This window comes from Anas platyrhynchos, chromosome 16 (genome assembly GCF_047663525.1).
Source record: "Anas platyrhynchos isolate ZD024472 breed Pekin duck chromosome 16, IASCAAS_PekinDuck_T2T, whole genome shotgun sequence".
Lineage (NCBI taxonomy): Eukaryota > Metazoa > Chordata > Aves > Anseriformes > Anatidae > Anas > Anas platyrhynchos.
In genome coordinates, this window is record NC_092602.1 from 13,039,387 (window position 1) to 13,062,070 (window position 22,684).

The window sequence follows — 22,684 nt, forward strand, 5'->3', positions numbered from 1 at the left end:
AGGATAAGGAACAGGAATGATTGGCTATGCAAACAGTTGTCTTTGTGGTTGTTGATATGTGTATATATACACTTTCCTTTTGCTCTAGTCAGAGAAATAAGAAACATTGTGAGCAATGGTAAAGACAGCTTAGAATCAAAGGATGATTAAAAATGATTCTTTTCTTGATAGTGCTATTGTGTTAGGGTAGGAAGAGATGAGAGAACCTTCAGAGACTGCATCATTGTGACAGTGCAGCAGACAGGATGTAACAAGTCTAAAAATAAAAATGTATGGGCAAAGTCAAAGAACATGGAGCTGTGTCTCCGCAAGATGCGGAGCAGCTCCTGAGTGGTTGGTATCTGGCAGGGCTGAACTCCTGAACAGTGACACCAGGGTTCCCTTCCTCCACCTCGCTTTGATTTTACATTCGTCTTTCACAAGTGTTGAAGATGAAACAGTGAAACAAGCTGAGCTGAAAAAGAAAGTTAAAAACATGTAAAGTTATGTAGCAAAATGGAAGTGGAAGGGGTCATTGTGGTCTTGATTAGTTGAAAGGGGTTATCTACAAATCTGAGGCAGAGAGAATAACCCAAAGCTTAGAGCACATGCTGGGAGAAAGGCTCCTGACGGATTTCTCATATCTTTAGAACAGAAACTGGATTTCATGAGGATCGGTCCCATGTTTCTAACAAGAAGATGGAAAAATATCTTCTAACATTCTTCTGTGGAAGAATAAACACTTTCCATAACCGCAAGTTGTGCTGAGACAAAGGTATTGGAAGCTGCATGGGATAATTCAATCCAAGCATACTGGAAATATCTGATTTGGTAACCACACTTCAGCCGTCTCTTTCAGTTTCCATAGTGTGCAATTGTGATGGATAATTTATCAGTGACATTGATTTGTATCAACAATAATCCAAATGCCTTTTGCTTGTCCAGAACCACTTGCCAGACTGCAGCTGTGCTGTTTGGGGACAGGACCAGCCATTGCGTGTGTGATGAGGCAGCAGTTATCACATTTCCACTGTGATGGAGGAGGTGGCCGGTGACTTTTCTTCTGGCAGGATGGGGAGACCTTGTCAATGTACATTTAGAAGTAGTGTAACAGTGAATGTGTAAGATATAACTCACATTAGTCAGTAGGTGGGCTACCTTAAAGGGGAGTCCTGTTACATCTGCTCTGCTTATAAACCATGTGACATAGGAAGGTAACTGTGGATGGTTACCTGAAAATGTTTCTTGTTCCCATTTAAGAGAAGAGTGAGATTCTGTATGTCAAGCAGGACTGATCTCCCTCCTGTCCTCCAAATCATTAAGAAAATATTTCCTCCTCAAAGTCAGAACTCAGCCAACACCACAGGGATGTGTTACAGGACATTTGCTTTGGGGGCTGCTGTTTTTCTGATAAGATGGACAAAATCTTGTTTTCTGGTAGTGGATAAACAGAAAATCCCCCACGCTTTACATGGACAAATTGCTATTACCTGTGTTCTGGCTCAATTTTGTTTCAGTTATTTCATGTCACTTCAATTAATGCTTGCAGGCATATGGTGACACAGATTGAATGATGATCGAAAAGACTGGAAACATTCTAGAGAGCAGGGAAATAATCAGGGACATTGGTAGATACCATATTTACTACAGGATACACCTTTGTCCAAATACAGAGTCAGGAGACTTTGAGCCAAATTGAAGACGACAAATTCAAAAGCCAATGAGGAAAATGCTCTTAATGTAGCATATAAATAATTCCCACTTCTTGGAAGAAGTGCTGAATTAGATGATATAAGGACTTCCCATTACATAAAAGAGGAAGCAGAAATATGCCTCTAAAAGCTCCCTCTTCAGTTTGACTCAGAGTATTAAAGCACAGACTTCTAACTCATGAAAGCCTTGATTTAGGAGACTGCTTCAGCCTGCACCAGTATTTTAAGCTCTAAGTAATTCCATTGACTCCATTAGCAATCCATGCTCACTTGAAGTAAAGCACATGTGAAGGGGTTTTATTAGACATTTGCCTAAGAAAACTGTTAATTACATGGCATAAGAAAGACTTTTTTCCCTGAGAGCTCTTTTGGAATTTGTTCTGGTGTATTGCTTTTACTTGTTGTGCCCAATTGGACTGAAGGGAGACCTAAATGCATCTGTGGAGCCTGTTAGCCCTACTAGATTACATTTAAGATAAATGTCAAATAACTGAAAACATTGTCAATGCCTTTGACTGGATTCATGACTGGCTTGAAGAACACAGATTTAGCATTAGTCCTGGTGCAGGTAAAGATGGTTCAATTAAAACCAAGTTATATCAAATGATTTAGTATCAGGCTAAAAATATTTAGCACCACATTCAGGAAATTAATGAAAATTAAGTTTAGAAGTGAGAATGGGCCTTTGGTATCTTTGCAGAGAGGATGTACTCTATTTAAAATGCAAATTGAATCAATAATAAAACGTATGCTCATTTGGCTTAAAATCTTTGTATATTGCTGCTAGGATTGCTTTTTTTTTTTTTTTTTCTGAATTCCAGAAAGAAACCAATGGTCATCAACATAACTTTGTGCCAGAAAAGGGGGGGGGGAGGGTGTCCTTCTCTATAGCCTCATAGGTTTTATAAAGAAAACTCCTATTATCTCCTATTGCAACTGAAGATACTGATCTCTCACTGAAGTGGGTGAATTTAACCTGGACCTAATAAAGAGCTTTTAGCACCTGCAGACCTTCTAATTCAGGGCTGATATCTCTTTTCCATATGTGTTTATGATATGTCTTTGTGTGGAGAAATTGAATTGTGTTATCGTGTGTATTAGGTACAGGTATTTACAACTTGCAGCTCTTCATGTGCTGACATTGGTACAACAAGAATCACTGCAACTGCTCCCTACCTCAGTCCTACCCCTCACCCTGAAAAGGGGAGAACAACCACAAAAGGAAGTGTCCTCTCTGTATCTGTGTTTATTATTTTTTTTTAGTAACAAGTGAGGAAATTCTTGAGTGCTTGACTTCAGTGATTAGCATTTGACTGAGACTGTTTTATTTTGGACAGATGTGTGTAGCGATAGGCCAGGTACAACTGAAACAACTGAATTTTCCAGCTAGTCTACGTGGTTTATGCTGGTATTTCTGTGAATGAATTTCATTAGACTTGTGTAGTCTCCTGTGTGCCCAGAACCAACTGCATTGTCGTCCTTCTTACATCATCATCAACGTACAGTGCAAATCAGCGTTAGTATAGAAAAATAACTAACACTTAACCACGCACTTGTTCATCTCTACAAAGCCTTACACTAAAGTATCGTAACATCCAGTGTCTATAACACACAAAAAAGATCGCTGAGGAAGAATGTAGTGTCTATTGCTTTTTTTCTCATGCCAGTCATTACAAAATCAGATGTGCTACAAAAGAGGCATATCATAATTTATCAATTTCATTTTATATCAGTAATAAATTTAATGTTCTCTGTATGAGAAATACCATTATCACATTTTTGTGATACAAAAATATATGGATTCTATTAAAACCCAGAGAAACAGTAGCATTGATTGAACTCCTTTAAAAAGGACTTACCTTAAAAAGTAATATGATGTGATCCTTAATAAACTCTTCCAACTTAATTTTCCTTTGCAGTGCTCATTTTTATAATACAAGCTTTACTCTATTAAGCTGTCAGACGAAAAGGGTGCTAACGGCCTTGCCACATTTTCCTCTAACAAAAGATACATTTAGCTAGTTCAATTACTAGTGGAAGCCTTAGATAGAAATACAAAAAGGATGACAGAACGATTTATTTTTACAATAAAACTATTAATTCTTGCGCCCTCCCCTCCTTAGAATATTCTGGTGCTTAACACTACATTAATGAGGCACTTTTAAAATAATTATGCTTACTTTTGTTGCAGCTTTTCCTGATTTTTCGATGTGGCCTTAGAATTAACTGTCCTTGGCCGTAGTTCAACGTTCCCTTTAATTTGGCTGAATCTGTCAGCTTTTTAAAATTTCCTGCAACAACTTTTGCTGTTTGTTACCATTTGGATTTAGGGAGAAGAAAGGAAACACCATTTCATGATGCTCCTCTCTTTGGATAATTTAACCAATCTAAAATTGGTAGCAACATTGCTGGAGTTTGCACAGTCTGAAGCTCAACATATGGCCACCTAACAGTTTCTCTCTGCGATCTTTACACAAGATATAATTTATCTTTTATAGCAAGCTAAACCACACAGGATCTAACTCCTAATACAAGGAATTCATTAACAACAGGCTGTGTTGATTCTGCAACCAAGTACAGCAATTACCCAAAAGGTCTTTAAACTGCTTCTTAAACAATTACGTGAAGGAGTGGGTTATTTACACAGCAGCTACCAAGCTGGGAAGCATTTAATCTTTTAGTTGCTGGTCAGCTCCTTGGTTAGGACTGTTCTGGCTTTTGTTTGTGTCCTGTGACAAAGTGGGCTGGAGCTGCACGCAGCCAGCTAGTTTGCAGTCTCAGAAAGATGAAGGAATAAATGGACCATAGCAGCTGAATTCCCTTTTAATTTTTAGCCTGCCTCCTTCCACTCAGTGCAGGGAATATAGTGCTTTGCAATTCAGCTCACCACCTTTACCGTGGCATTTTCTTCATCATTATGCATGTTGCTAGCTGTAGCTGGTCTTTGATATGGTTATGAAATGGCCTTCTGAATTACATATCTCTCTGGATGTATGAAATTTATACCATTACCCCCTTATGCATATTAAGAGAAAACTAGTCTTTTGTTTCAGCACATAAGGTGATCTTTCAAACACAGATGAGGGAATTCCTCTTCATGGCTCAGTTCACCTACGGCCTTTATGAACTGGACATCATCACCACACTTACAGCTCCAGCAGCTTTAGACACTTTGCATGGGTGGTTTATTTTTCTCTTAAGCGTGCAAGAGAAATTCTGCTGCCTTTGTTTTATATTGTGAATCCAAAGACAGAAGCTGGCTCTGTTTACCTTGCTGCATACCTGAAGCAATGCGGTGAATGTGGTGCAGGACAGGATGTTCTCTGCTGCCTCCTCTGCTAGGAGCAATTCAGCCTTGCACCCTTAAGTGTGGCTCTTCAAGTAGCAGGCATTGTTTTCTTCTGGTCCAGGGTTTGGCTTTGTTTCTCCAAGGAAGAGAACGTGTTAGGAATACAAACATCCCACTAGAAATATGGCATACTATTCCTTTTCATAAAGAACAATTCCTTCAACAGTCCTGGAAAAAATCAGCATATTTGCTAGGAGCAACATATAAAAACTGTTTCTGTTCTTTCACGCAATGATTGGTAGCACCAAGTTGTGCAGCCCAGGGATAGGATGGAGGTAATTTAAAATGTGGAAAAATGCTTGGTGGGAAAGCCCCAAAAGGAAGCCAGAGTTCGTGCCCCGGAAAAACAAAAAGCCCAAACCCCCACCCCCAAATTATTTGGATTGTCTTGGGGGAATAAATGACTTATCCATTTGGGATTTGAAGGGATTCCTTTGGTTCAAAAACTGATAAGAGTTGTTAGAATTCGCTAGGTGGAAGTACACGAGATGGATTGAGGCTGCGTGGGTGGAAAGATAAAGGCCTGCTCTGAGCTGCTTAGACAGAATGTAAATGGAAAGATTTCAAATTAAACGGCAGCAGTAGGAAGCAATTGCTCTCTTGGAGGTGTGGAGGGGTTCCCTGGGGTTGCCCTGGCAGAAGGGAACAAAGGGTTTATAGGTTTCATAATCCCCTGTTTATGTGCTGCCCTTGCTCGCTGCATCGCTCATCTGAGAACTCTGCAGCTGTGTATTGTGACAAAGACACTGGGGAGGTAATTTTGTGTTGGACAAAATGTGGTTTTCATTACTAAGGCTGGCAAGAGAAGATAATAGAGACTTTCCTTACTTTCCTGTCAATGCTTGGAGACTGCCCAGGTCTTGAAAAAATCTCAAAGATCACTTATTTTGCTTCCCTGCTGGTTGCTTTGGGGTAGAGATTAAAATTTAATGACAAATCACTCTGAAACTGAAGAAAAAATTAATGGTCATCTTTGGCCTGCCATGTTCAGGGTTCAGTAGAGTGCAATTCTTTATAAGAAGAAATCTTTGCCAGATATTTAAATCTGGCATCGTCCAATGAATCATTCAATGATGAAATACTCTGGAACCATTATAACTTTTAAAAATTAATCATGCATTAAACTTTTTGCACCACTTAATGTAGCAGAGAAGGGTACTATTTAAAAATTACAGGCTTCATTAACAGAAACTAAATTGTTGTTCAAGTGCATGAATCTCATCCTGAGAGAAGTCTGACATGTATTTATTTCTGCAACCGGAATAATTGTAAAGGGAATTGTACTGTCAGTGTTAATTTTGGTCTTGTTGTTGGGAAAACTTGTAATGCTCATTGCCCACTGTTTTGAGGTACAGGAGGGGTTAGGCTCTGTGTTAGTACTGAGAGATTAAATGACTATTCCTATTTTTAAATGTTTTTGGACAGCTTTTATAAATATTTATCTTACTGATAACTGCCAAGAAATTCAGTTCTGCACAGTACCTTAAAGATAGTTCAGTTCCAGAGAGGCGTAAACATGCGCACCTGCCTGAATCCTGCAAAGTATACCATCTTTTTTGTTGATAAGGTGAGAATCTGGTAGATGTAATGGGCCTTTTAAATCTACGTACTCTTTGAGTATGATGGCCTTATCCAACAAGAATTAGTTTAGTATGTTTTCTTTCTTCTTTTGCAATTGTCTGCCTTCATGCCACTTTTCATTAACTTAAATATATTGATAAAAGTATGCACTGCTGTGCATGGTTGAAAATGTTATGTATATATAAAGCTATTATTTTTTTCTTACAAATACACAATGATGAGTTTATTTTTCAAGTAAGTTTATATGAGTGCAATTGGTAATGATTACCTCTTCAGGTACATTCATATTGTTATAAGATCGATAAGTCATTGATCGAAGTGATAAGAAAATTACTACTATATTTCATGAAGTCATTAATTAGCAAACCATCAGTAGTGCTTATTGAATCACTAGGGCATTATTGCTTAATTATATACCTAACTAAGCATACCCTCTGCTCTAATTAGTGGAAAATGAGTTAAAATATACAGGATATGCCCTACTTCTGTACCCAGCCACAGCTTAACTCATTTTCTTTAATTTCCAGATATTATATCAACATCATAAAATATTCAACACATGTATTTCATTGCTCTGCTACCATTAGTGTCAAATTTGTTGGTGAAGCTTAACTGATCTAGAAGTAAGTTTAGAAATTAATATTAATATATTGCTTACAAAGGCTGCCATTTGAAAAAGTACTTTAATCATAAACAAGGCATATTAATTTCAAGTGTGCTCAAATAGGATTAAATACCAGTGGGAAAGATATTCAAGAAGACCAGAGGTACACTGCAGAACCCCTTTTTAGCAAGAGTATGATTCCTATAGTAGGCAACATTCACTGAGGATCCAATAACCTCTCTCTGACAGGAATTGAATTTGGTTTTAAATGACATCCATTAGTTGAAAAATACGTGTAATAAATTATTTTTCATGAACAAGTTTAGTTGTAATTCACTGGTTACTTTAAGGAGTATCTAATGCTCTATCTGCTTGGTGTGACAGAGGCTGAAATCTGAATTCTGCTCACATTCATACTGATTATAAAATTTTTGTTTTGTTTTACATCTATTTGCAACCAGCATGAGTTCCAGGTGATCATAGTTCCAAAATGTAAGCTTTCACCTCGGTTGTGCCCCCATTTACAAACCCGTACGTAAGAGTAGCCATGGTTCATGTAATATTCTAAGTAACTTTGAGTACTGGCTAGAAGTTACCTTGGAAATATAAAGTGTTATCAATGAATGAGGGAAAAAAAAAAAAGGAAGAAACATCCATCTCAGGCTGTCAAACCAAAGCTATCACTTCTGACTTAGGAACTGCCTGAGCTGCAGATCACTGAAAGCTGGGAAAAATATCATGATGCATGTGCCTTGTTCTTGCAGTCTTGGCATTCCCAGCTGGAGGCAGAATCCAAAGCTAAGTGGGGCTTTGATCTGACCTGCTCTGGACATTGCAGTGTAATTAACACGTGTCAGAGCCTGCAGCACTCTGTGCAATCCACTGCGTTTCTCTTGCTGTATTCTGGCTAATGGGTGGTCTCTTGCTCTAGTCTCAAATAACATACCTTAGTGTCTCTGCTGAGTTCCTACTTCAGACATAGAAGTTAAAGGAGCTTTTTTCACCTACAGCAGTTTGTAATGTGGTCCAAAACCATGAAAGTTTACCACAAGGACGCTTCTTTCATAAAAGATTTTTTTTTGAATGGGTATATGAAAGCTGTGTCACTTATAAAATTAGAATGGATCATAGGGATATAAACTGGCTTGGTATAATTTTTCAGGCCTTCTTTATGAAAATTACTATTTTATGCTTTCCTCTGTCACATGTATTTTCATTTTAAATTTTCTTATTATCATTGCTGAGTTTTGTCTTGTGTGGGCATGTAGCAACTTATGCAGTGCCAAGTCTTCTACCCTCTTAAAACATATATTCCCTAGCAAGTTTGAAACAACATTTAACTTTTACATAACAAAAATCAGTTTTAAAACTGCACATACTAAACTGAAAGGTACAGTGATGCTATTTACACAGAAATTCCTGGCAATTAAGACAAAAACTTGGAAGCATGAAATTAGACATAACAATAAGAAACCAAATAAAATCTTTCAGTATGAGGACAGAGGAAGAGTAAGAGACATGCTGGAGATTTGTTCAGCGGGAATTGATGTAGTCAGCTCGAATGAGGAATATAAAACCAATGATGTGTGGATACCCCTGCCTGAACAGCACATAATTCCTGTAGAGGGGAAAAAGGTTTTACGGAGTCATGATTAGCCCTCTGATGATCAGAGCAATAAAATGCATTCTTGTGAGGTGATCCCACTGGGCATTTTCCAGTGCATATTTTCAAGACAGGCCACTGAAATGTCCCGCTTGCGCTTGCTTTATTATCTTATCTTGTTCTCTACCTCCATGTATATCTGGGGCTTTCTTACTCCCTGTAGGGGACTTCTGCAGGGGCATAACCCAGTGTTGGACCAGCACTGGGATGCTGTGAAGCAATGTCACCATAAAGATTTCCAGCTAGAGACTCTGTGGAGAAACAATGAGCTGCTGTTGTGATTCCTGTCAGAGGCTGGACAATGACCTGAGCAACCTGCTCTGTTCAACCCTGCTTTGAGCAGGGGGTTTGCACTGGATCATCTCCAGAGGTTCCTTCTGACCCCCCCTGTTCTGTTAGTGTGTAAAATGAGGCCTGTTAGCGTGCATGTCAAAGTAAGTTTTCTTGGCACGGCAGGACATCTCCCACCAGGAATACAGAAAGTATTTAGGCTCCTCTAGAGTAGTCAGTGACTGACAGCAAATGTCTTGATATATATGGGAAATGCCTGGGGGTGATAGGCAACTCTGTTATTGTCTGCTGGCAATAACACATTTCTGCAAGTGGTTTTATTGCCATCAGTCATATTTCCCTCAAGTGTACCCAAAGGGCAAACAAGTCTTGAATATCCAGGAAATGACTAATGTACCGGTGTAGGAACAAACTTCTTCAATGGCATCAACTTCTGACACTTAAAAGTAATGCAATTAAATGAATGAACCTGTGCTGCTACCCTTACAAAAACCAAACAAACTTTCCAGAGTAGCATAACAATCTTTCTGCATAAATCCATTTGTCCCATTAGCTAGATTATAAGTTTCTCAATAGACCTGAGTCATACTGATCTGATATAGTAGGAGAACCATAGTATAAGAATTTCCTAAATCAGTAGTGCATGACATGTTTTTATTCAAATTTCACATTGCCTGGCTTAAAAGCCTCTCTAGAATGCCTGATCCATGGTGTATGACACATGAAACCCCGAATCCTTTCCAGTGTGTAGCTGTCATAAAAGTCCCAATTTACAAATTTTTACAGTTTTCCCAGTGCTATAGACACTGTTCCCTCTGCAGAGGCCTGTATTAAACCCTATGCAGTTAAGCTGATAAATTTAGAACCAAATTCCATTATCAACTTGAGACCATTTGACCTTGTAAAGTTACTTGAAAATCTGGTCACTTAATTTTTATAAATCAATGGAAACCAGAATACCTTGAATTTTTTTTTTTTTTTTTTTTTTTTTTTTTTTTTTTTTTAAGTTTTGTCCCAAGCTGTCTAATCTTGGGCATCAAAAAGGAGTCATTCTTCAGAGTCCAGACCCCAGGGAACCCTGTATACATACTCATGAGTTTCAGGTTTATTTAAGAAGGTTGTTGCCAGAAAATCCTGAAGGGAGTCTCTGGGACTGAGTTCAGAATCCCTGGGTAACTCCAGCTTCAAGAACTTCTTAAATGAACAGTTTATAGAGGAACACACATTTCCTTAATATAGCAAGTTCATCACAGACAACATTTGTCTTTGCAAGCTGACTCCTAAATGCATTGGCAACAAAACCTACAATACACATAATAGCAGCGAAGTCATTGGAATGACTGACTAAAGAAACAAGAATGGTAAACAAATGCATTATTTGTGTGCTGAGGTTTTGCAGGTTGCCACACCGAACAAACTGAGCTTTACATGACTCTTCTAGTGCAAAGAGATGAAAGTGAAAACATTTACACAGAGGTGCTTGTGACTCTTAGAGCTTTTTGAGAGGCTAAAAGTTCTTTAATAAAAGCTATTTAAAGCACTTTTAAAACCTGTTTGAATAATATGCTTTATAAAATCATACCATAAATTAAAATGTCACTTCTATTATTAAATATTTGAAAGGACATCTGGAAGCATATGGGCAATGCCTTTATAACTCATATAAAAGCAGATGCCTGGAAACTTAAGAAAGTGACCAAATAGTCTGACTGCTTTCTTTACCTTTGAGTGGCAGAAAAGAGCATGTCATGCAAGTACTGAGATTTCCAACATCAGCATCCCTGCTGAAGTATTTCCAGTGTAGACACTTGGTATTTGTCACTATTTCTCCTGGAAGTTCTTGGGAGAATTTTTCTTTCACATGGTTTTCTTAACAGGTTTCTGAATTTTTATCTGGTGAAGTCAGTAGTAAAAAACTCAGTGGTATATTTTCTGGGCTTAAGCACACTGTGATGGCTATAAGTTACATGAATAAGCACACATTTGGAAGAGCTGGTGAGCAACCTTCATCAGAAAATTGCCATTTATATTTCATGGAATAAAGCAAGGAGCCTGGCTCTCGCTGTGTCATATTAGTGCCCTCTATGGGGTAAGTCTAAGGAGGAAGGTCAATTGGCAATACCACTTCCTTTCTCACTTTGTGCTATTAACTATTCGTACAGTTGCAGTTTGGGATTGCTATAGCAGCCCTATATGTTGTATACATATGTATATGTATATAAACAGCAAGATTATTAGTCCATCATCACTTACAAAGGATTTTTTTTTCTTTCTCATTTCACTTTGAGCTTTCTTTCCAATCATGCTATCATTACCAGAAAGATGATTCTCACATTTTTAGTTCCTCCCTTCTGAATTTTATCCACATACGTCCACTTGGAAGAGGGGAAGAAGTACAGACAACTTTAATCTTTGGAAATGATGCACCAGCAGAATATTCTAAATGAGGAGGGTAGACATGGTAAGGCGATGGATGTATTGGCCACCAGAAAGCAGCAAGTGTTCTAGTGGAAGAAGAGCAACCTACTCAGAGAAGTAGAGATTAGCAGCAACTGTTCTGATGTGTGGTGAACTGGGAGTGGAACATCTTCCCTAACTGCTATCAGTAAGTTTTGTGCTGACCTCCTAAAGAAGCAAATGTTCAGTAGTCTGTTTGGCTATGGAGGTGGCTAGGTTATGATGACTAATGGTTCTGCTGGAATGTGAAATGCTCTCAAGACAGAGGCTGAAATGAGCCTCCAATATCTAAGTTGTTACTGGCCGACTGCAGCTGTTTTGTTGGTAAGGGACATGTTCCCTTGCTTGCTCTGTCATGCAGCTGTAAGCCATTCGCTGAAGTGTACAAAGTGTTAGCAGAATATTGGAGTAAACAATGCCTGTATGCTTTAGTAAACACTAGAAGTGTGTTCATTTCTATTGTCTTAATTTTTTAAAAATTATATATATATATATGAATTTGTTTTCAAATCTGTTTTATTAGCATAGTTTAATAATATAATTTATAGCTGTTTGAATACCAGTCCTCTTGATAATTCAGAATTAAAAAATATGTTTTATTTATCACAACAGGTAGGTCTGCAATTTCCAGTCAAGTCTTCTGGAAGACAAATAATTTGCTTCTTTTCTAATCCACAGGAAAGCAAAGATAAATATAATCTTCCCTTCCTGTAATTGCACTGATAAACTGTATATATTTCTGGACACAGATAAAAGTATCACATCTGTTTTAGTGACTAGAGCACTATAAAGATTACCCTATTTATTTCTAACCGTATGAATTTGACAGTATCCCCCTAGATTTCTATTCTATGGCATGTCAGTAATCTTTGAAAAATGCATTTCCTTGTTCTGTGAGACAGGGTTGATAAGGTAAACTATTAGAATGGAGTTTAAGCAGTTGAGGGAATTTCAAGGACATCTGCTAGGGAGGAAGAGGCTGCTTGGTTTTCTCTGTTTATCTAGCATTACTCGGCGCATACCTGTCGTGGATTAGTAGTGTTTAGAACTACTTGCATTATCATATCATCTTTTGAAGAGTCCTTATGAATATGCATATGTGCCTAGAGACGTGCAATCGAGCTTTATAAATTGAAGACATGCTTCCTCCTCCTCCTTCCCTTTGCCAGATTGGGGTTTGCAGGTGACCCTGCTGCTGCTCATTGTCCCTGCAGGCTTGCCTCCATGTTGTGGGCCAGAAGTGCCTCTGCTAGCAACATATTGCTTGCTCACTGTGGGTGCCTGGGAACAATGAGCACCTTCCCCTCTTCAGGCTTCAGCAGAAGCAGCAGCATTTTACCCGCTGCCACCTTGGTTGTTCCCAGAAACTTTATAGCTAATTGGGTAGAGCATTCTAGGCTTAACCCTCCTTACGAGTACCTCCTGAACAGGCACAGGGAGAAGTGCCTCACAGCTGGGAATACTGGCCTGATCAGTCTCTGCCAAATAATAGAGGGAAGAAGAAATTGAATCTAATTAGTTATTCCCTTCTACATGAAGGATTTATTATTATTATCAGTTGTTTTGTCCTCTTAATTAAGTCTTGATGGAGGTTTCCTGGTATTCTCTCCCAGAGTCTGTTTCACAATAATGTGGACCTTAGACAGTTTTCCTGGAATTCATCCTAAAGGTGTTCTTCCTTTTCTTCTTGCCATCATATTAGTTGCATGCTCACTGACTGCTTTCATGACCTCCAAATGACTGTTGATGTATCCATGGATGTGCTGGGTTAGCTTGGTGTGATGCTTGTGCTTGGGCAGGGGGAGCAGAAGCTCAAGCTGTCAATCCCCCAGCTTGGTGTTGCCCTCCACGTACAGTGCAGTGGGCTGATGCATCATTTAACACACTTTGTCATTTATGTGGGAATGTAAAAGGTGTGTATGCTTCATGACAGCTGTCAGCACATAAATGAAGCAAATCATCCCCAGCAAATTCCTACAGGCTGGAATTGAGCCCAAGAGTCCTTGTATCCAGTCTTAGACTGCACTACCTTCTAGTGGCATTTTACAATATTTTCTTCCTTTTAACATTTTAGCACATATTGGCAACGATCCGGAGACTCTAAGGCACAGCTAAACTAAATGAGGGTAACTTTTAGCTTCTAATAAATTACAAAATTTGTATTTTCTCAGGAGTAGTAAAAATAGCATGTATATAAATTCATTCTATTTCTGCAACTTTGTTCCCATCAACTTGTAACTCCAAAATTAAAAATAAAAATATTAAAAAAAATTACTGTCTTCTAATGCCGGTCTGTGTATCACAAAAATTTGATTGGCATAAATGAATTCACAGTTTATAGTTAGTCTTAATAATGGATAGATTTGCTGAAATGTAAACAGGCATTCTCCAAACATGAAAGTGAAGTTAGAAGTATTGAAGTGTTTAAAAGTCCATGAAGAAATGTTGGAATAGATACTTGCTTGTTATTGGCTTCATTTTACTTTGAGAGTTACTCTTCTGTAAACCAGAAATAACAATAAATTATAAAACCAATTGGTTTAGATTAAACTATAATGAGAGTATTTCAGGCTATGTTCTGCATGGATAACAGTGCAGGGAGACTATAACTAATTCTAAATGTGCTTGTGAAGGATTGGGTTCAGGTCCTGCTTTTAAGCCTGTGCATGTAAACTATCAGGCAGCCCAAGGCTGAGGTGACTCACCAATGCCAGCTCAGCACAATCTCCTTGCTTGTGGTCTGTTAGTTGTCAGACCATCTTTTGACCCAGAAGATGCAGTAGGCAGAAAAATAGGGTAATAGGGTGCTTTTGCTAGAGCCAGCCCAATACAGGGTGGTTTTATCTACAAGCAGAAGAATGTCATTTTGTTTGTTTGCTTGTTTTTTGTTTTTGTTTTGTCTGCTTTACAAAATTGAGAATATCAAGTGCAGAAAAAAAAAAAAAAAAAAAGAGGAAAAAGTCTATTATTTGTTAATTTATTTCCTTATTTTTGGGGGGTTAAAATTGAAGGAATTCTGAATCCCCCAACCATCGATGTCAAAGCAAAGCACTTTTATAGTGACAGAGTTTCACACTGCAGCTGGGTTTGCACTGAGCTCATATGAAGCAGTCCCTGCTGCCCGTTGTTCTCTTTTATCCTGAGCTACATGGGAACATTGCTTGTGGGACTGTTTTGCAACATGGATCAAGGGATGATCTCAGTTAAAACTAAAATGAGCCTTAAAACACTGGAGCAGCACAAGCAAAAGGAGGACCATTGCCAAAAGTAAAGTAACTGGCTGATTTTTTAAGGACTTGGTATTGACATGGATGAATATGCAAGGCAGAGTGGCAGGGACTTCCTTCCCTCCTTACTCTTTGTGTGTCATGGAGGCAGTCAGAAGACATGGCCATGGACTAGTTGCAACATCATGCTTGTAGCAGTACAGAGCATAGATGTGGGCCTTGCAGTGAGGAGCTGAGATCTCAGCATATCTAGGTAGAATCAGCCTTTTTGCAGTCCTCTGTGTTTCCTTTCCTGAACCTGCCATTCAGCTGGGACAATGAATGGTAAGATGTTTTACTACCCTCTCCTGCCAGTTAATTTAATTCTTGTGCGCCCATACTGACTCACTGCTTCACAACACTGAAGGGATACGTTTGAATTAAAAAGGAAAATCTGCCCTATTTATATCCCAAAGCCACGTGATTTATTATTGTTATTTTTTTAACATAGTTTTAAGAAAAACACTTTCTTGGCTGAAAAAGTAAAAGCCTAAGGAAGTTCTTGAGTCATTGTACAATTTGAATGAATTTAACATTATATAATCCCATTACCATTGCAATCATTATTATGGTGCTACTGGGAGGGGAACGGATCCTTTAAGTCAGATATTTAGACCAGAAAAGCATACAACAATTGGGAAAAAAAATTAAAAGCCTGTTACCTCCTCATATGGCTGAAAACAAGGGAAACAAGATATAACCTAATCTTATGGCTCTGATGCATGAAATTAACGTGTACACCTAAAAACCTGAATTAAAGTTCTGTCAAAGAGTTTAAATTCCAAATATTATTTTCCTACCTACACCTCAATTTGGTAGATGGTTATGGTTGAGAGATTCCTGTTGGTTTGATAGTGAACGGTCATTCAGAACCTATCTCAGTTTATGCTTAAAGATACTTTTGAATTGGAGTTCTGATAAAATAAACAGGTAAACTATGGCTTTTAAAAGATGGATGCAAGTAAATGTTCTAATCACCTGTATGCTAAAGTTCGTTCTCCCTTCTGCACCCATGCACAATTTACATTTTATTTCAGTTGCGAAGCTTGCAGAATGGTGATATGAAGCAAAGGAAACAGTAATAATCTTCGTGCAGTTCTCACATGTCACCTGGGTGATGTGTTAAGCAAAGAGTCAAGGAGATTCAAGAGGCTTTCATTATGAATGTGGCACTTCCACAGCGTTCTTTTCAAAGAGGTCTGGGTCATCTAGGTCTGTGGTGCTGCTGAGAAATGTAGAGAGAGCCTGCAACAGAATCTACTCCTCTCCCTTCTCCCAGCACTAAGTTTTGGGCAGCCAAGAAATCATCCAGTTCAGGAAACTGATCAAAGTAAAATAAAATAAAATAAAATAAATAATAAGCATTCAGCTTAATCTTTCTCCTGGCTGAGCTGGCTGCAAGGCCTAATGTATCATGCTGGTGCCAGCCCAAGAACAAGAGCATGCAAGCTTGCAGACAGGGAAGAAAAAGGCAAGATCAGCATTAAATCAATTTGGCTGTGAAACCGCACTTCAGGTCTAATGAATTGCTGTTCAAAGCTCTGCTACAAAAACCTTTAATGTGTATCTAAAGCAAAGCTAAATGCACAAACAATTGGCACAGAATGGCTGGTAGGGGGATGTAGTGCCTGTGTTATGTCTTTAGCAGTCAGTCTGTTGGAGAACATCCATCATGTACCTGCGCTCCCCTGTCAGCACTGGCGAAGGATGACTCTCAGCCCAGCCCTGCTCTGATGCAGTGAGTATGAGAGGCTCTTTGGTAGCTCACGTGGATAAGTGGGAGTCCCTCTCTTCAGGGAGAACACCTGCAGTCACTTTCTCTTCAGATTTCCCTGCTCTGTCTGTTGAGCATTCTCTGGGGGCCCTTCTATATGCATTTCCAAGGCTTCCCCAGATGGTTACTCTGCAACCCAGATGTTGTTTGTTTATTCATTTGTCACTTTAAAAGGAACAATACCAAGAAAAAATAGGATGAGATATGTTTGTTCTCTATCAAGGAAGAACGAAAGGGACTTGTCAGAGATTCCAACATATGCATTTTTTACCTCGAGAAGATTGTCACAAACTTGCTCCTGTCTTGAAAGAATCTTTCCTGTTCTTTTTCTGCTGGAAAGCTTCTCCTGTTTGGGAAGATGGGCCTTAGAAACTCCATTTCTAAAATATATCAGAACTGGAAATTTTCAACAGGAGCTACTTATGTGTACCTGGGATACTTTTCTTCTTTTCTAATGATTAGGTTAATAAATCTGTGACAGCCCTGAATGTCCCTGGAATGCTCCTGTGAGGTATGACTCTGCTCCTGGTTCTTCCATGGAGTTAAAACACGCATATTTTGTAGCCATGCTTAGGTGGCTACTTGTCACATTAAATGAATGTAGGCAGCTGATGAGTGTTGTCATTTCATTTTCAGGGACCTATTTCAAAGGCACAGTTAGCAATCCCCTACTGACAGTTCTGTCAGATCATAGCATCTCTTATTAATATTGCAGAGAATCCAATATTTATGAGACCAGCCTTTTGCAAGAGTTCAAATAATAGTGAGTGAAGAAACCTTGGGTGCAAAAGTTCAAGCATCAATAGCCTTCTCTCTGGGGCATTCAAGACCATTCAGCTCTGTAGGGCATTCAAGACCTATCCTACTGCACTGCTATGCTGAGTAATGGGACTTTGAGAATTGCATAGTTCTTTCAGTGTTGCTGAAGATTGAGGAGGACTTGAGCTGCAATCAGTCTCTTTAATGATATTACTATAAAGATTGTATCTCTTGTCCATTCTTTTGTTAGAAACCATTTCTATAGCAGGTACAGCTATAGAACATTTGTCATCCAAGACTAACTATAGGAGAAAACCTGGTCCTTCACACGTAGCACATTTCCCTTTCTGTGAATGGAACATAGGTGTTCAAGCAGGGACTGCGGTGTGTGACATTTTCACCTATTGAACACACTGGAAATAGATGCGATGAACCTCAATGAACTCATGTCAAAGAGGCAGTAAGGTCTTCCACTCGGTCAGCTACTGCAAGATCTATAATGGCCCCACTTTTTGTTTTGCTTACAGATATAAAGAGCAGAGGATTGATGTATTCGTGTCCTCTGCGCCTCTGATCACAGCAGTTGGAGTAAAGCTCGATCTCATGATTAGCAATGCTCAGAGCCTGAAGATAGGTTTTAATAGGGCTTGCAGAAGCTTTTTTTTTTTTTTTTTCCCCTAAAAATTGTTCATATTCATTTTTTGAAACATCTTCTAAGAAAGCTCATGGGCAATATCAGACTTTGACAGGATGGAGCTCATTAACTTCTACCCAAGCTAAATGTCAATTTACATACTAATGTTAGTTTTCTCTTACCTCTGTGTCCCCAGTCACATTTTTTTTTTTTTGAAAACCAAATGCTTAAAGTAATTTTTAATCCATGAAATCACAACAGTTAAGAAATTGACCCAAGAAGTATTTCTCCAAGAGGAGCTACTATATAGGGAATTGCAAACTGTGGGCTTGTTATCTAGCTGCCTTAGAGGAGAAAGTGGCTTTTTAAGGAATTCTAATAAAAGTAAAATTTTATAAATGTAGTAAAAAGAATTAAATATGTGAAAGTTCTGGTGAACACTCAATGTTTTTATTTTTTCAACTTTACATCATCAGAACAAATTCATCTGTAATTGGTAATTAAAAAGATTAATAGCAATGGTGTAGGAGACAATGAATAACAATGAAAGAGACCATATTTCTCCTTTTGCAGTACATGCACATAGGAGGAAAATCCATAAGACAAAAAATAGGAAATCTTTTTGCATCCATATAGTAAACATGCCAAACTAGCTCCCAAGAGCTACAGTGTACAGAAGTTTGTTCACATTAATTTAAACATCTCACCATCTCACTCCAGGCAGATTTTTTTTTTTTTTTGGTGAAAGGAAATTTAATGGTCAAAGATTCATGCCATGAGCTAAGCAACAGCCAAGTGGGAAATAAAAAATCATTCTAAAACCATTCTCCATAGCTCTGTGTTTTGTTTGTTTGTTTGTTTGTTTGTTTGTTTGTTTTTAAGTTTTGTGCATCTTTCTTTGAAGCAGCTTATGATAGTTATTTTTAAAGCAGTATTTTGTTCCAGGAAGACTCTTGTTCCTCTTATACTGCGTTTTTAAAATAAATTTTCTTGAGCCATATTTGTAGTTTGTGTTCCTTTTGAAAAGCATCATTTTGCTGTGTTTTGTTGGTTCTTCGAAAATTTGAAGCAACGTGTTGCCAGTATCAGGAGAAATTTATATGCAAAGCGTCTGACACAGAGGAGACTTAGCACTCCTCCAAACAGGAAACAAAATACTTATTCTTTGGCTACCAATTGCAACCCAGTAAGACTTGTAAAGCAAATGTATCCTAAAAATGTTAGCAATTAATTTTTAGTTTACGTGGTGCTTCAGGGAGCCTCATTTTGACCGTTTCTGAACCAGGAAGTCACAATTTATCCTTTTAATGAAAATTTCAAAATAGAAAGTATTTTACACTAGGATCACTCTGAATGAACATATTTCTGCTCCCTTATAAATCATAAAGGATTTGTTGTGATTGTGTTAGGCAAATTTTGTATCTCTGAAACCTTCCTCTCAAATATATGGGGTGGGATTTGTTGTTTCTTCTTATTACTTTCCTTCAATAGGACCCATGAGTTGCTGGTTGAAGATTAGGGGGTGCTCCCAAAGTGGTAAATTAGTAAGCTCAGCCAAGCCATATTTGTATCACTGCCAGTTCCAGGAATTAGCTGACAATCTTTGTACACAAGTCAAGAGCCAAAAGGAAGCTTCCTTGACCACAGAACTGATCGTTACAGGTAAGGTGAGAGTGGTGGTCAAGATGCATGCCTAAACCTTTCCACTTCTGCTGTTAATAGTTTCTGGTCTTGGTCCAGTACCTTGTGATCTGGTTTCTAGGTTATGGTGTATGTATGATATATATATATATTTGTCACATTAGAAACGTGAAGATACTAACTGGCTGAAGAACTTCATGGTGACTGAAAAGCAGTTTTTTTGTAGTTCTGAGCAGCCTGAAGTTTATAGACCTAAGCGTAGGAGAAGCTACAGATGAAATAGCTGTACATGCAGATTAGCACGTTTATATAACATACTGACAATGCCAGCCAACTTGCCCATCCTGCACAGAAAGAAAGAACCTTGAATTTAAGTCATTTGTAAGTGACATGACAAGTCACACCCTTTGCATAGTTTTGTGCATTCAGATTTATTTTCTGAACATCAGATCTGCAAAGGATTGGCAAACTCACAGTTTTGGGCTTGTTGTGTGTACGTTTAAAAATCTTGGATTTGCTATGCATATGTGAGTATTTCAATATCAACGTATCATTACAATTTGATGATGATGTTCTGCAAATAAAAATCACATATAAGAAAGATACAAGCTGAGCATCAAATAAAATGTGATCAGAAAAGGAACTCTGAACAAATAAGAAGACAGTACAGAAATACAAAGTAATTTTATTTATTTGTTTATTTATTTATTTCAGGTATACCTGCAAAGATGTTGCTAGGACTATCAAGCAATGGCAGGCAATAGGCTGGGATGCATCTCCGTTGCTTTATGTGAGGATCAGAGCTACCGTGTTCCCAGATGGTAAGTAATTCCAGGCTGATCTCGGGAAGAGAGGGGCTTTTGCCAAGCTCCAAAATGATCTCTTAAAAATAAAACAAAACAAAAAACTTATTGCCCGTGACATCAGAAAAAAAGGAAAAAAAAATCTATTTTCCCCATTTAGGATGCTAACTGAAGGGACAGGAGAGAAGTCCCCAGCCCTTTACAAATTTGAGTCCATTATCTATATTGGAGACTGAAGTGAAATTTTGGTCTGTTGAGCACTGAACTCAGTGCTGATATGAAGAGGTGAACCTGTCCATTAAAACTGACAGAAAGCTACACATAATAACTAAAAGTCAGCACACCTACAACATGCCCTCTACTCTGGTCATTGGCCTAGTGTGTGGTATTCAACAAATTATAACGGGATTCCCTTATAAAGAGGAAATAAAGGAGGGTTATTAGCCTCCTTGCTCTGCATAGGAAGAAAGGAAGGGAAGATGACAGGAAAATTTGAACAAATCAACTTTATAAATTTTGAAACATTGGGTAATGCTTTAAATATATTTTAATGCATTGCCACAAAGTACTTGCAATGTACTGCTTAAAGCAAGTCTGATTTGCTCTAGAAGTATAAAGCATGGATTTTCTACCCTATCAAAGTGAAACTGCATGTGTTATCTGGCTTGTATGTACAGCAGTTTTTTTTAAAGACCTGTATATAACTTGTAGTATTGATATGCAAATTATGTCATTAAAAAAAAAAAAGAAAGATATTTATGATTAGTTCCAGTGAAAGTCCTATCTCTTGGTGCAGTTTTTCATTTGACAGCCACATCTGGGTCTTTCTGACAGAATATTAAATCTCTGACTTTTGATACCTGTTTTATATAGTCAGTCTATGTTTATCATTTCCAAGTAATATTTGAAAGGGCAGAAAACCAGGAAAAAAGCAATCCATAAAGTGAGTCCATGAAAAGGCAAGAGAAGACCACAAAGCTTTTTAAAGTTCAGCCAATTGAACCCCAGATCTTACAAGTTAGCCACAAAGATAGGTCACCAAGCTTAACAATAAAATAAATAAATAAATAGCCTCACTTTATGGCTACTGCTAATGTAATTTTGCCTCATTTTTGAAGTCCTTTTTGGATATCCTTTAATTAAGTGATATAATTTATTTTGAAATTGGATGGCCATGGGATATTTTTTGCCTATTTCTGAAATATTTAATAAATTTGCTGTGATAAAATCTACAGGATTTATGTATCATATGGGGTTTATATATTGTCTCTTTGTTTAACATACCCTAAGCTCATTTTTGAGTATTAATATGCAGTTATGAGAAAAGTGGAAAATATAGAGTTTGTATAAGAAACTTTGTCTTTGATCTTATCACAGATAATCGTGTGCTGAAGCCAGGGTGAGCTTGATCAGGGGTTGGTTTCAAGTGAAAATGCCAGATCTAAAATAACACGTTACTGTAAAATAGACAAGATTTTTATACTTTAACATTTTATCTGTAAGAACTGAGCATCTTTGCCAAACTAACTTTGAAAAACTTTCCTTATTTACAGGCTGAATTTATTCGCGAAAAATCTTATATTCCTTCCATGTATCGTCTGTACTATATTGTTCATAAGGAGGGCAGAAACTTTCATATTTATAAGTCAAGTTCTTTTGCTCAAACTCAGTATGAAACTGAAAATGAAACTCTATCTTTTTTCAGCTTTTTTTTTTTTTTTTTTTTTTTTTTCCCAAGTAAAGTAATGGAAGTGTCAGAAATTTTCTAGGTGGGATGTATTCAGAGAGCCTTGGAAATGAATTCTGCAAAGCTGTTTCTGTAAGGAGGAGGAATGAAACTTTCATTGCCTCATGTCATTGACCTTTCAAGCGGTTGAGAGTTTTAAAAGCTTTTTCTCCTGCTTTCAATTCTAAAGGTTTAAGAAAACAAATCAAATGCAAATATATGATGTGAGGAGGAGATTATAGGTGTGCAGGAGATCACATTATGTCTGAGATACTGAGATAGCATTCACTCATTATAAGAACTTAAACAGTCTGAGTCTTAGCGTAGGATGTATTCTAGTTTGTTGAAAGATCCTACTTTTGCTAAGAGAGGCTCCTGGCTAAATTTCTTCAGATTGACTGTCCACACAGTGGTATTTCTATTCTGCACTTACTACAAAGATACA

The 22,684-nt window shown here is 37.9% G+C and overlaps 1 long non-coding RNA gene across 1 annotated transcript in view; it reads left to right on the forward strand.

Annotated features, from left to right (window-relative positions):
- The window catches only part of LOC110352436 (uncharacterized), an 86,868-nt gene that overhangs the window by 32,595 nt on the left and 31,589 nt on the right, over positions 1 to 22,684 (forward strand). Inside the window, exon 2 of the long non-coding RNA XR_003500937.3 lies at positions 20,425 to 20,531. This is a non-coding gene — a long non-coding RNA (uncharacterized lncRNA). The remainder of the gene's footprint in view (positions 1 to 20,424; positions 20,532 to 22,684) is intronic.